A 9,733-nucleotide genomic window follows, 5' to 3' on the forward strand; every position below is an offset into this window, starting at 1 on the left:
AGGCTTCTGGCGGCCAGATTGGCAGCTGAATCGCTTGGCGTGACTGGTTTGTGGCCTATTTGGGAAGGACCTCCAGTCATGGGCTGTAAGGAGCCCTGAGTGTGAACAATTCGCCCTGAGCAGATGGTATTTTGTTTCCATTGGTGGTGCACATTCACCCATACCTAGGTGCACATAAAAATGTAATCCACACATGGATGGAAAAGATTAGAAGGAACATTGCTCCTGGTCTATGATTTGGGTTCCCAGGAGCTTCTATAACACAAATAATCACATGCTTATTAAAGGCAGGGGAATCAGAGGTTGGTTTGAAAATCAGCTTGCATGATCTTCTTAGGGATCTGGGTTTCTCATGCATTCACTTGGTAACAAGAGAAATGATAGGAGACCCAAAGAAATAAAGCATACTTTCTTAATGGATGTAGTGATTAGCCACTGGACCAATTTACCAAGGGCCATGGTGGATTTCCTGTCTGAGCCAATCTCTGAATCAAGATCTTTTATGAAAATTCTGCCCCAGGAATTATTCTGGGGGATGTTCTCCAGCCTATTATACAGGAGGTCAGACCAGAAGATCATAAAGATCCATTCTGGCATTGGAATTGCTGAAAAGGAAGGATAAAGTTTCCTCTAACTGTTCGGCACCCACCTACGTGCCTGGGGAGAGGGGAACCCAGTTATATGGAGGCGTCTGCTGGCCCAGCCACTCTTAGACAAGCTATTGTATTAACTTGTATATGAAAAAGCAGATCATCTTAAAAGTGCTACAGGAGAAGGAATGAAATACTGCCTAGAAGAGTGCACTTTACAATTACGTCTAAATTACATTTTTTTCGAAAGAGGAAATGCAAATTCTGTGGGAATTTGCATATCTTCTTCCAAGCTCACTTTTGAAAGAGGATCTTTTGAAAGTGAAAGTAGTTTGGCTGCAGTTTTTTTCGGGAAAAAAAACCTTTTCCAAAAAAACCGAATAAACCTCATTTTTTAAGGAAGAGCAGTTTTTTCAAAAAAGGGTTTTTTGCACCCCCAAAAACCTTGTCCAGACTACTGACAGAATTTGCATATCCTCTTTTGAAAATAAAATGTAGTCCAGACATCGCTTAAATGAAAGCGGGGGGAATGGTCCCGCTATTGTGGAGAGCTTTCCTGGCTTATATACCACCCCGGTGAAATCGACCAGTGAAATGATCTGAGTCCCCGCTCCCACTTTTTTTACCCAAAGGTCTCCTTGAACCTTAGGGCTCCCCTTCCACTCTCTTAGAGTAGCCCAGTCCTCAAAATCCCAGCAAGGCTGGGCCCAGGTTTTCTGGGGCTTAATCCTCGACCTTGGGGTCACTTGGGGCAGGGGCTAGGGTGTCCCCACTCCGGGGTGTTCTCTTCACACTGGATGCTTTCTTGACCCAGTGATCATTACATACAGTTCAAAGCAAATACAATTTATTAAACAGCAACTGATTAAAAAGAAAAGAATAAGGAAAAAATGAGAGAGGTTAAATGAGAACACGCAGTCCTGCTCTGTAGCACGGGGACATAACAAACAGCAGACTGCAGAGTGTAAGGACAGTTCACAGTCTGTTCTTTATAGGCCCCGGGGCTCTTTCTCTGGCCCTGGCTGTGCTGCAGGGGGGGCTGCAGGTGGGACACGCTTGCTCTGGCAGTGAATACATGCCTTCAGGCTCTAGGTAGCAGGACCCCTCTCCCAGCTGGAGTTACAATACCTCTCCAAGTCTGGCCTGCAGGGCCTCTTGGCTGGTGGTGTCTCCCTGCCCAGAGCCTCTCCCCTCACTTTGCTGGTCCCAGCTGCTCACCACACTCAGCTGCAGACTGTGTTGCATTGCCAGACTCCAGCTCCTTGTGTTGCTTCTCTGACCCCTTTGGCTTTCTGGTCATTGGGCCCTGGTCAGCCTCGCATTGAAGGCCTGGTGGGAGGGGTTGAGGAGCCCCGTGTAGGGCTTCATGAGCCAGGGCTGTAGAGGGTAGGCCGCATCCCCCCCAGGCAGACGGGCATGTCCACGTCCCCGACCCTGATGTGGCGGTCAGGGAAGAAGGTCCCGGCCTGCAGCCTCTGGCACACAGAGGAGTTCCGGTACACCCTGGCGTCATGTGCCTTGCCGGACCAGCCCACATCAATGTCCGTGAACTGGCCCCAGTGGTCAGAAACGGCCTGCAGAAGCACAGAGAAGTACCCCTTGTGGTTCACGTACTGGGAGGCCTGGTGTTTTATTGCAAGATTACAACTATCTTTATACCCTCTAAACTCCCCAGAAGTCCACATCCTGCTTTTTTACAAACTGCTTTTTCGCAGTTCCAAACACAGAATTCTCGAAGGTTGTTGACTCGGGCAGATGTTGTTATTGTTGGCTCAGGACTCTTGATTGGTTTCGTCCTTGGGATGCCCTGTCACGTGGCCAAAGCACTATATTTGTTGATTCTCTACAGATCTCCCCACGCCGAACTGGTTCCCGATGGATCAGTAGCAGTCCAGCGTGGAGAGCTTCCAGAGGGCGATGGACACACGTTTCTGGAGGGGGATGGCGGGCCTCATGCGAGTGTCCCATCGCCGCAGAGCAGGAGCAAGCCACTTGCAGAGCTCCAGGAAGGTGTCCATCTTCATCCTGAAGTTCTGGGTCCACTCCTGTCTCCCAAGCGCTCCAGGACGATGCGGTCCCACCAGTCACTGCTGCTGTCCAGACGCCAGATGCGGTGGGGTACGCCGGCATCCGGGCGCCGCTGCGGCTCCTCCACGGCCCCCAGGGAGGCCAGGCGGAGAGGCAGGAGGCTGACGTGCACCAGGTGGTGCCAGGCAGCCTCCAGCCATTGCTGGCAGGCTTGCAGCAGCAAGTCCACAAACTGCACCAGAAAGCCTAGGGCGAGCTCTGGCTCCATGTTGCCACCTGCAGCGGCGTCCCCGAAGGGAACCACCGACACAGACGGGCGCAGAGAAAAATGCTTTGCAGTCCCTCGGCGAGGTAGACAAGCAAGCGGAAAAGCTGAGAACAAGCTGTCCAGGGGGGTCCCTTTAAGCACGAGCCTCAGATAGCCTCAGACAGCAGCCACACAAAGCAACTACTGACCTGATGCCCTGCCAGAACCGGTTTCAGCTGCCCTTAAGTGCGCCCCTGCGTCCAATCAGTGTGGACGCGCTAGTTCGAATTAGCAAAACGCTAATTCGAACTAGTTTTTAAGTCTAGATGCGCTAATTCGAATGAGCTAGTTCGAATTAGCGCTGTAGTGTAGACATACCCTATGAGATAAGGTTTTGGGGTGTTTTTGTGGGCCTCCACTTTTGTATTTGTTGTGCCAGAGCGCGGAACATTCTTGACACTTCTATGGTCACGCCTAGGAAATGATTCTGAGCAAAGAAAAAGGAAGAGAACATTACTCTGTCCCGTCATACGCTCCCCCCGCCCCACACACCACCCCAAGAAGACTCCAGTCATTTAAAAATGCAGTGTGAAATATTTTATTCAGAGAAGGGGGACAAAACTCTCTCTCCATGCTGTGAGGTGTCCCCTTGTGCATTACTTCGGCACAGAATATTTATCAAATTCGGCAGCACCCAAATCCTCCTCTGCATCCAACGGTCACATGTACTATACATAAAAGGTCGACTATGGGCAGACAAGGACCCCATCCGCCGCTACCACACCTAGGAGGTGGTACACCATGACCTGCACAAGAGAAAAAGCAATCATTTGTGGATAGCCAGCACTGCAAATGGAGTATCATCAGTGGACTAGGGACTCTTGCTTGCCTCCATTGCCTTGTCAATGTTGTTAAATGTGTGGTGCCTGAACTTCAGTGGTGCAGTGAGGTGGGGTGGAGGGGCAGTTGCTCCTGGGCTCCAGACTAGGGGGGCACCCAGTTAGTCCCCCTCCACTTCCCTTGTCATCCCCAACTTGCCTGTTCCTCCTCTGCCTGCCATCACCTGGACAACTCTCCTCCATCTCTACCGGCAGGTTAGTGCTTACGGGAGCCCAGCCCCAAACTGGAGGGGGGTGTCTGAGAGAAGCCACGTTCTGTCTCTTTAAGGGAAATCTATCCTGCTCTGTTGTCTCCCCGCACTCCTGTTCTGTGCTCCTCTGAGTCACATGCTCCAGAGTGGAGCAGCTGTAAGTATGCACCTCTGGTAATCAGTTGGGCGCACTGGAGAGAATCCGCTTACCACTGCCCTTGGTGCTACTGCAACAGGAAACATAAGCAATAATAATCCCTACAGGCTACTTTATCTCTCACCTGGAGCAGCATGGAAGAGAAGGAGGGTCATAATAAGGAACAGGTAGAGGCCCTTCATATCGGGAGCTCAGCTGCGATCTCAGTGTCACTGCAGAGAAGAGGTGCCACTGCAGAGGAGTGAGATGGAGGAGGAGACAGGGAGCCCCAGTATTTATAGAGCTCTGTGGACTGAGAAGCATCGACCCATGGGATTGTAGGTGCCCCAGATGCATTCTGTAGCCAGAAGGCCTTGTAAATAGCTCCATGCATCACTTGCCCTGAACAATCACCCAGAGTTTCATACGTAAGCACAGGAGCTAACAATTCTCCTCCATACAGACGGCGCGGCTACAGGAGGAGTGCTGGCCGTAGTCCAGTGGTCTTGTGATGGAACAGTTGGCTCCACTAGACAACTAGTGTGAAAGGGGTGTGAAAGTTGATAAAACAAGTGAAGGACAGAACACAATAGAAATAAAATCTTTTATAAATACCAGCCCTTTCAAACACTGCCCTCTGGTTAGAATGTCTTCCCTGTGCAGTGTTAAATCTCATTTCTATTCCTAATTCCCCTCAGACCACACCGATGCCCCACCTGGTTCCTTTCTCTCCTGGATTTTCCCCTTCCTCCTATCCCTACCTCAGACCTAGCACCCTGATTGTCTGCTTCTTCCTCTCAGGCCTGATCTATACTAGACCAGGCAGGTCGGTTTAAGGTACAGGGCATCTCCACTATAAGTCGTCCCGGTATACATCCGTTCCACACTAAAGTCACTGACACTTGAAGGAACTGATGCGTTATAAGTCCTCCCATTCCCCGCTCTTAAGTCATGCCAAAAAAAAAGCTTGTGCAAATGGAAGCCAACTGCAGGAAAATATCCCCTGCTTTAAGTTTTTCTCTGTAAGTCCAAGTTTTTTTGAATGTATCTTGGACTTATAGTGAGGACAGCTTGTATACAACTCCAGCAATGCAAAATGCAAAATGCAAAATGCAAAATGCATAGCTGAAGTCAGTTTACCTCAAGCCAGGCTGTGGCAGCGTCCACCCAGAGGGAGGCCGACAGGAGGACACTACTGTCAGCTTCCCTTATTCCTTGCAGCATCAGGGGTACCAGATGCTGGCAGGGGCTGCCCTCAGTGTTCGATTTATGGGTCTACATTACACCCACTAAATCAAATGCTAAAAGATTCACCTCCAATCTTCTCACTAGTGCAGAGAGGAACTGCCCTTTTCTGAATTCTTGTTACTAGGCCTTACTTCCATCTCCTGGCCCACTAACTTCATCACCCATCCACCATGACCATCACACCAACCGGCACTGAACCCAAATGTACACATGGTACGTGTGCAAATTAGAAGTTGTTTCCTCTTAGGTACACCTCTCTGACAGGCAGAAAAAACTGGATGAATGATTGCAGCCCTGAACATACATAAAATCTTCATATAGTCATTTCCCTACTTGAATTACACTGGGGATTCACATTTCGTTCCCCTCAAAGCTTAGTCCAATCTAACTTGATTTAATCAATACTTTCTTACACTGTGGTCAAGACAAATCCTTTATACTTTGGCACCTGCTAAACTTATGGGCTACGTCTAGACTGGCCTGATTTTCCACAAATGCTTTTAGCGGAAAAGTTTTCTGTTAAAAGCATTTGCGGAAAAGAGCGTCTAGATTGGCACGGACGCTTTTCTGCAAAAGCACTTTTTGCAGAAAAGCATCCGTGCCAATCTAGACGCGCTTTTGCGCAAAAAAGCCCCGATCGTCATTTTCACGATGGGGGTTTTTTGCACAAAAGAAATCTGAGCTGTCTACACTGGCCCTTTTGTGCACACACAGTGTGCTTACAGTAGAGTTAAACAGAGGCAATATGATATTTCCGCTCGGCTAAGTCTAGACTGCTTTCTTCTGCCGAAAGAAGATATGCACATTTGGAGCTAATTTGCATATCTTCTTACTATCGGGTTATTGGAAGAGGTTTTGTTGAAAAAGAAAGCAGTCTAGACATGGTTCTTTAGGAAAAAAACCCCTTTTTCAAAAGAACCCTGCATATCCCATTTTTTTAGGGAAAAGGGTGCTTCCGAGAAAGGGGTGTTTTCCTGAAAGAACCGCATTTAAACTGCTTTCTTTTTTGACAAAACCTCTTCCAATAACACAATCGGAAGAAGATATGCAAATTAGCTCTGAATTTGCATATCTTCTTTCAGCAGAAGAAAGCTGTCTAGGGGAGCTATGTCTACACTGCAGCTTCTTGTGCAAGAACAGCCAATCTTGTGCAAAAACTTGCCATCTGTTTACACTGCACGAGCGTTCTTGCGCTAGTAAATTTACAGTCTAGCGTTGTAAAACAGGGCTTATTCCAGAAGAGTCATTCCTCTCCTCACGAGGAATAAGCCCTCTTGAGCAAGAGCTCTTCCACAAGAGGGCAGTGTAGACAGGCAACATGAATTTCTTGCGCAAGAAGCCCCTATGGTTAAAATGGCCATCAGAGCTTTCTTGCTCTAAGTCGAGATAGCATGTCCACATTAAGGGAGCCTGCTTCGGACTCATTTTGAGGCTTCCTTGTAGCGTGGACATGCTATTTCGAAATAGCTATTTCAGGAGGTATTATTTTGAAATAAGTTACTTTGAAATAATTTCCTAATGTAGAGAATGCCCTTAGGTGCCACAGCACTACTCATTTTTTTAAGTGTAGATAAAGATATTTTACTTATATCAGGTCACTAGGTGGCACGGCCATGGGGCAGATGGACTCCATCTTTCAACAGCAAGCTGCACATGAACCTCACCCACACTCTCGGCCATACACATGCATGCACCCGGCTGTGGTGTCCATGAAGCTCACACTACCGGGCCCTCTCTTGTGGGGGTGAACAGTGCTCAGGCCAGCACTTCGTAAGTCTGGCAGAAGCAGTCCAGGGAAAACAAGGCGCGAGGAGGCAACGAGGGACAGCGACCAGCTTAGGTTGCTCCGGACTCGCTGGCAGGCATGTGGATTGCATTGGACAGCAACAGCCCAGGCGTGACTTGCTTTTTCCTCAATGGTCTGCAAGCCAAATTCAGGCTTGCCTCCAGCTTCCACTGCCAGGGCCCAGATGTGGAGAAACTTGGGCGCAGGACTGACACGTTGTCTGCCATAGTGGAGGCTTAACCCTCCTCACATGTCTTCAGCAAGCCCCACATCTCAACCATGGGCTCTGTCACTGCGCGTCCTTGGCCCAGAGCTGAGGAAAGCAGCAGCTCTCTGTTCCAGCTCCCTATCCCTCCAATGGAGGCTATCAACCCCTTGCAGCAGCCTCTCCCCATCTAGCCCAAGCCAGGCCCAGAGGGAGCTCACCACTGCATCATGGGACCTGTAGTTCGTCCTAGCCAGCATAGAGCACACAGAGGTCTGGCTAATCAGAATACCTCTGGAAGGATTCAGATACTCTTCTTATAGGGAGGGAGGGAGGGAGGACGGGCAGGTGGGGTGGGGTGGGGTGGGGTGGGGTGGGGTGAGGGACTACAGATGTAACATATTTCCTTCTCCAGCTGGGGAGGTACACCTATCAGAAAGGCAGCATGGCCCTGTGACTAGGGCATGTAACTAGGATCCAAGAGAAAATGGGTTCTGTTCCTGATTCGGCTGCTGAGTGACCTTACAGAGGTGCTTCTGGTTCACTTATGAGGATAATAAAATCTTTGAGCAGGGGCCTGTCTCCTGCCACGTCTTTGACCTTCCTTCAGTAGATGCCCTGGGTTGGAGGTTGGGGAGGGAGGGTAGCAGTGCTTTGGAGCTGTCTGGCTTAAACAAATGGCATCTTGTCCCCCCCCCCCCCCAAGGAGGAACCCAAGAAAAAGGCACGTGCGGACGTTGAAGAGGTTTTTGGAGGGTTTTTTTGAAAGAAGAGGTCTCCAGGAAAAAGCACAGGTGCCCTAGTGGCTACTCCATCCATAGTAATTGCAACTTAAATGTGAGATAGCATCCGAACAATGTGGACGCTATCTTTCAAAAAAGCAGATTGATTTTTCAATGCACTTTGGCTGTGTAGACGCTCTCTTTCGAAATAAGTTTTTCTGGAAGATCTCTTCTGGAAAGGCTTCTTTTGAAGAAAGCCTGCAGTCTAGACGTAGCCCCCATCATGACAGAATTGGGAACAGGACCCAAGAGACCTGATTTTCAAATTGAGGGTCATGTCTTGAATTTTGTTCTTTGATCAGAATGAAGAGTTCCCAAAAGCCTGACAGAGCAACAATCCTTCATGGGCATTATTCAGCACGTGTTCTAGAAGAACTAGAACCTTAGGCTACATCTACACTGGCAGCTTCTTGTGGAAGAACAGCCATTCTTCCACAAAAACTTGCCGGCTGTCTACACGGCACGAGCGTTCTTCCAGAAGTAAATTTACAGTATAGTGTTGTAAACAGGGCTTCTTCCGGAAGAGTTAGTCCTCTCCCTACAAGGAATAAGCCCTCTTGTACACGAGCTCTTCCAGAAGAGGGCAGTGTAGACAGGCAACATGTATTTCTTGCGCAAGAATCCCCTATGGTTAAAATTGCCATCAGAGCTTTCTTGCGCAAGAGAGCGTCTACATGTCCATGGATGCTCTTGCGCAAAAGCACATCTCTTGTGCAAAAGCCCATGCCAGTGTCGATGCGCTCTTGTGGAAGAGTTTTTGCACAAGAACTCTGCCGCAAAAGAGTTATTGCGTAAGAAGCTACCAGAGTAGACGTAGCCTCTGAGAGCACTAGGAATCATGCAGAGAAGATTATAGGAGACCAGCACAATTGATCAAACACATGATTGGTTATGAGTTATAAGTGAGGTCTTAAAAGAGAGTAAAAGAACCTGAGTTTCCTCCCTGTCAATAGGCCCCTGCTCGGCCAATCAGCATTGAGACTGTGAGTGCTGGGAGGAGGGATAGCTCAGTGGTTTGAGCATTGGCCTGCTAAACCCACAGTTGTGAGTTCAATCCTTGTGGAGGCAGTTTGGGGCAAAAATTCATCAGGGATGATACATGGTCCTACTGTGAAGGCAGGGGACTGGGCTCAATGACCTTTCAAGGTCCCTTCCAGTTCTAGGAGATAGGCAATCTTCATAAATTTATTCGGTGAAATCAGACCCCTTACTGGAATTGCAGCCTTTCCAGTGTGGAGTAGAGCAAATAGAATTCCCTGTATTTTATATCCAACTCTCCTGTTACTATAACCTCAGTACAGCATTTGCCTTTTTCACAACGCTCCATTGTTGCCCAATATTCAGTTTGGGGCCCACTGTAAACCTCGGGTCCTTTCCTGCCAAAGCAGCTCTTCCCCATTTTGTATTTGTGCTTGATTCTTCCCTTATCGGTGCCTTTCTTTGAACTTGTCTTTGGCAAATTCTCCAGTGTGTCACAATCATTCTGAATTCACTCGACCTTAGGCTGATGTCTTTTTTTAATTTTTGGTGTACTAGACACTAGTTTGTCACATGCCAAAATTATGCTGCTGACCCAGTCAAAGGATAAGGAGAGACAGCTTGCCTAATTACTTGAGACAAA

General features: G+C 48.5%; 1 long non-coding RNA gene across 1 annotated transcript; it reads right to left on the reverse strand.

Annotated features, from left to right (window-relative positions):
• Positions 1 to 3,447: 3,447 nt before the first annotated feature.
• On the reverse strand, positions 3,448 to 4,851 carry LOC142827731 (uncharacterized). The gene is made up of 2 exons (XR_012902435.2): positions 4,237 to 4,851; positions 3,448 to 3,671 (listed from the first exon to the last, which is right to left on the reverse strand). It is a non-coding gene; the product is annotated as an uncharacterized LOC142827731 (long non-coding RNA).
• Between the last annotated feature and the right edge of the window lie 4,882 nt (positions 4,852 to 9,733).

The sequence above is a fragment of the Pelodiscus sinensis genome, chromosome 3 (assembly GCF_052426305.1).
Source record: "Pelodiscus sinensis isolate ZL-2025 chromosome 3, ASM5242630v1, whole genome shotgun sequence".
In the NCBI taxonomy this organism is placed as follows: Eukaryota; Metazoa; Chordata; order Testudines; family Trionychidae; genus Pelodiscus; species Pelodiscus sinensis.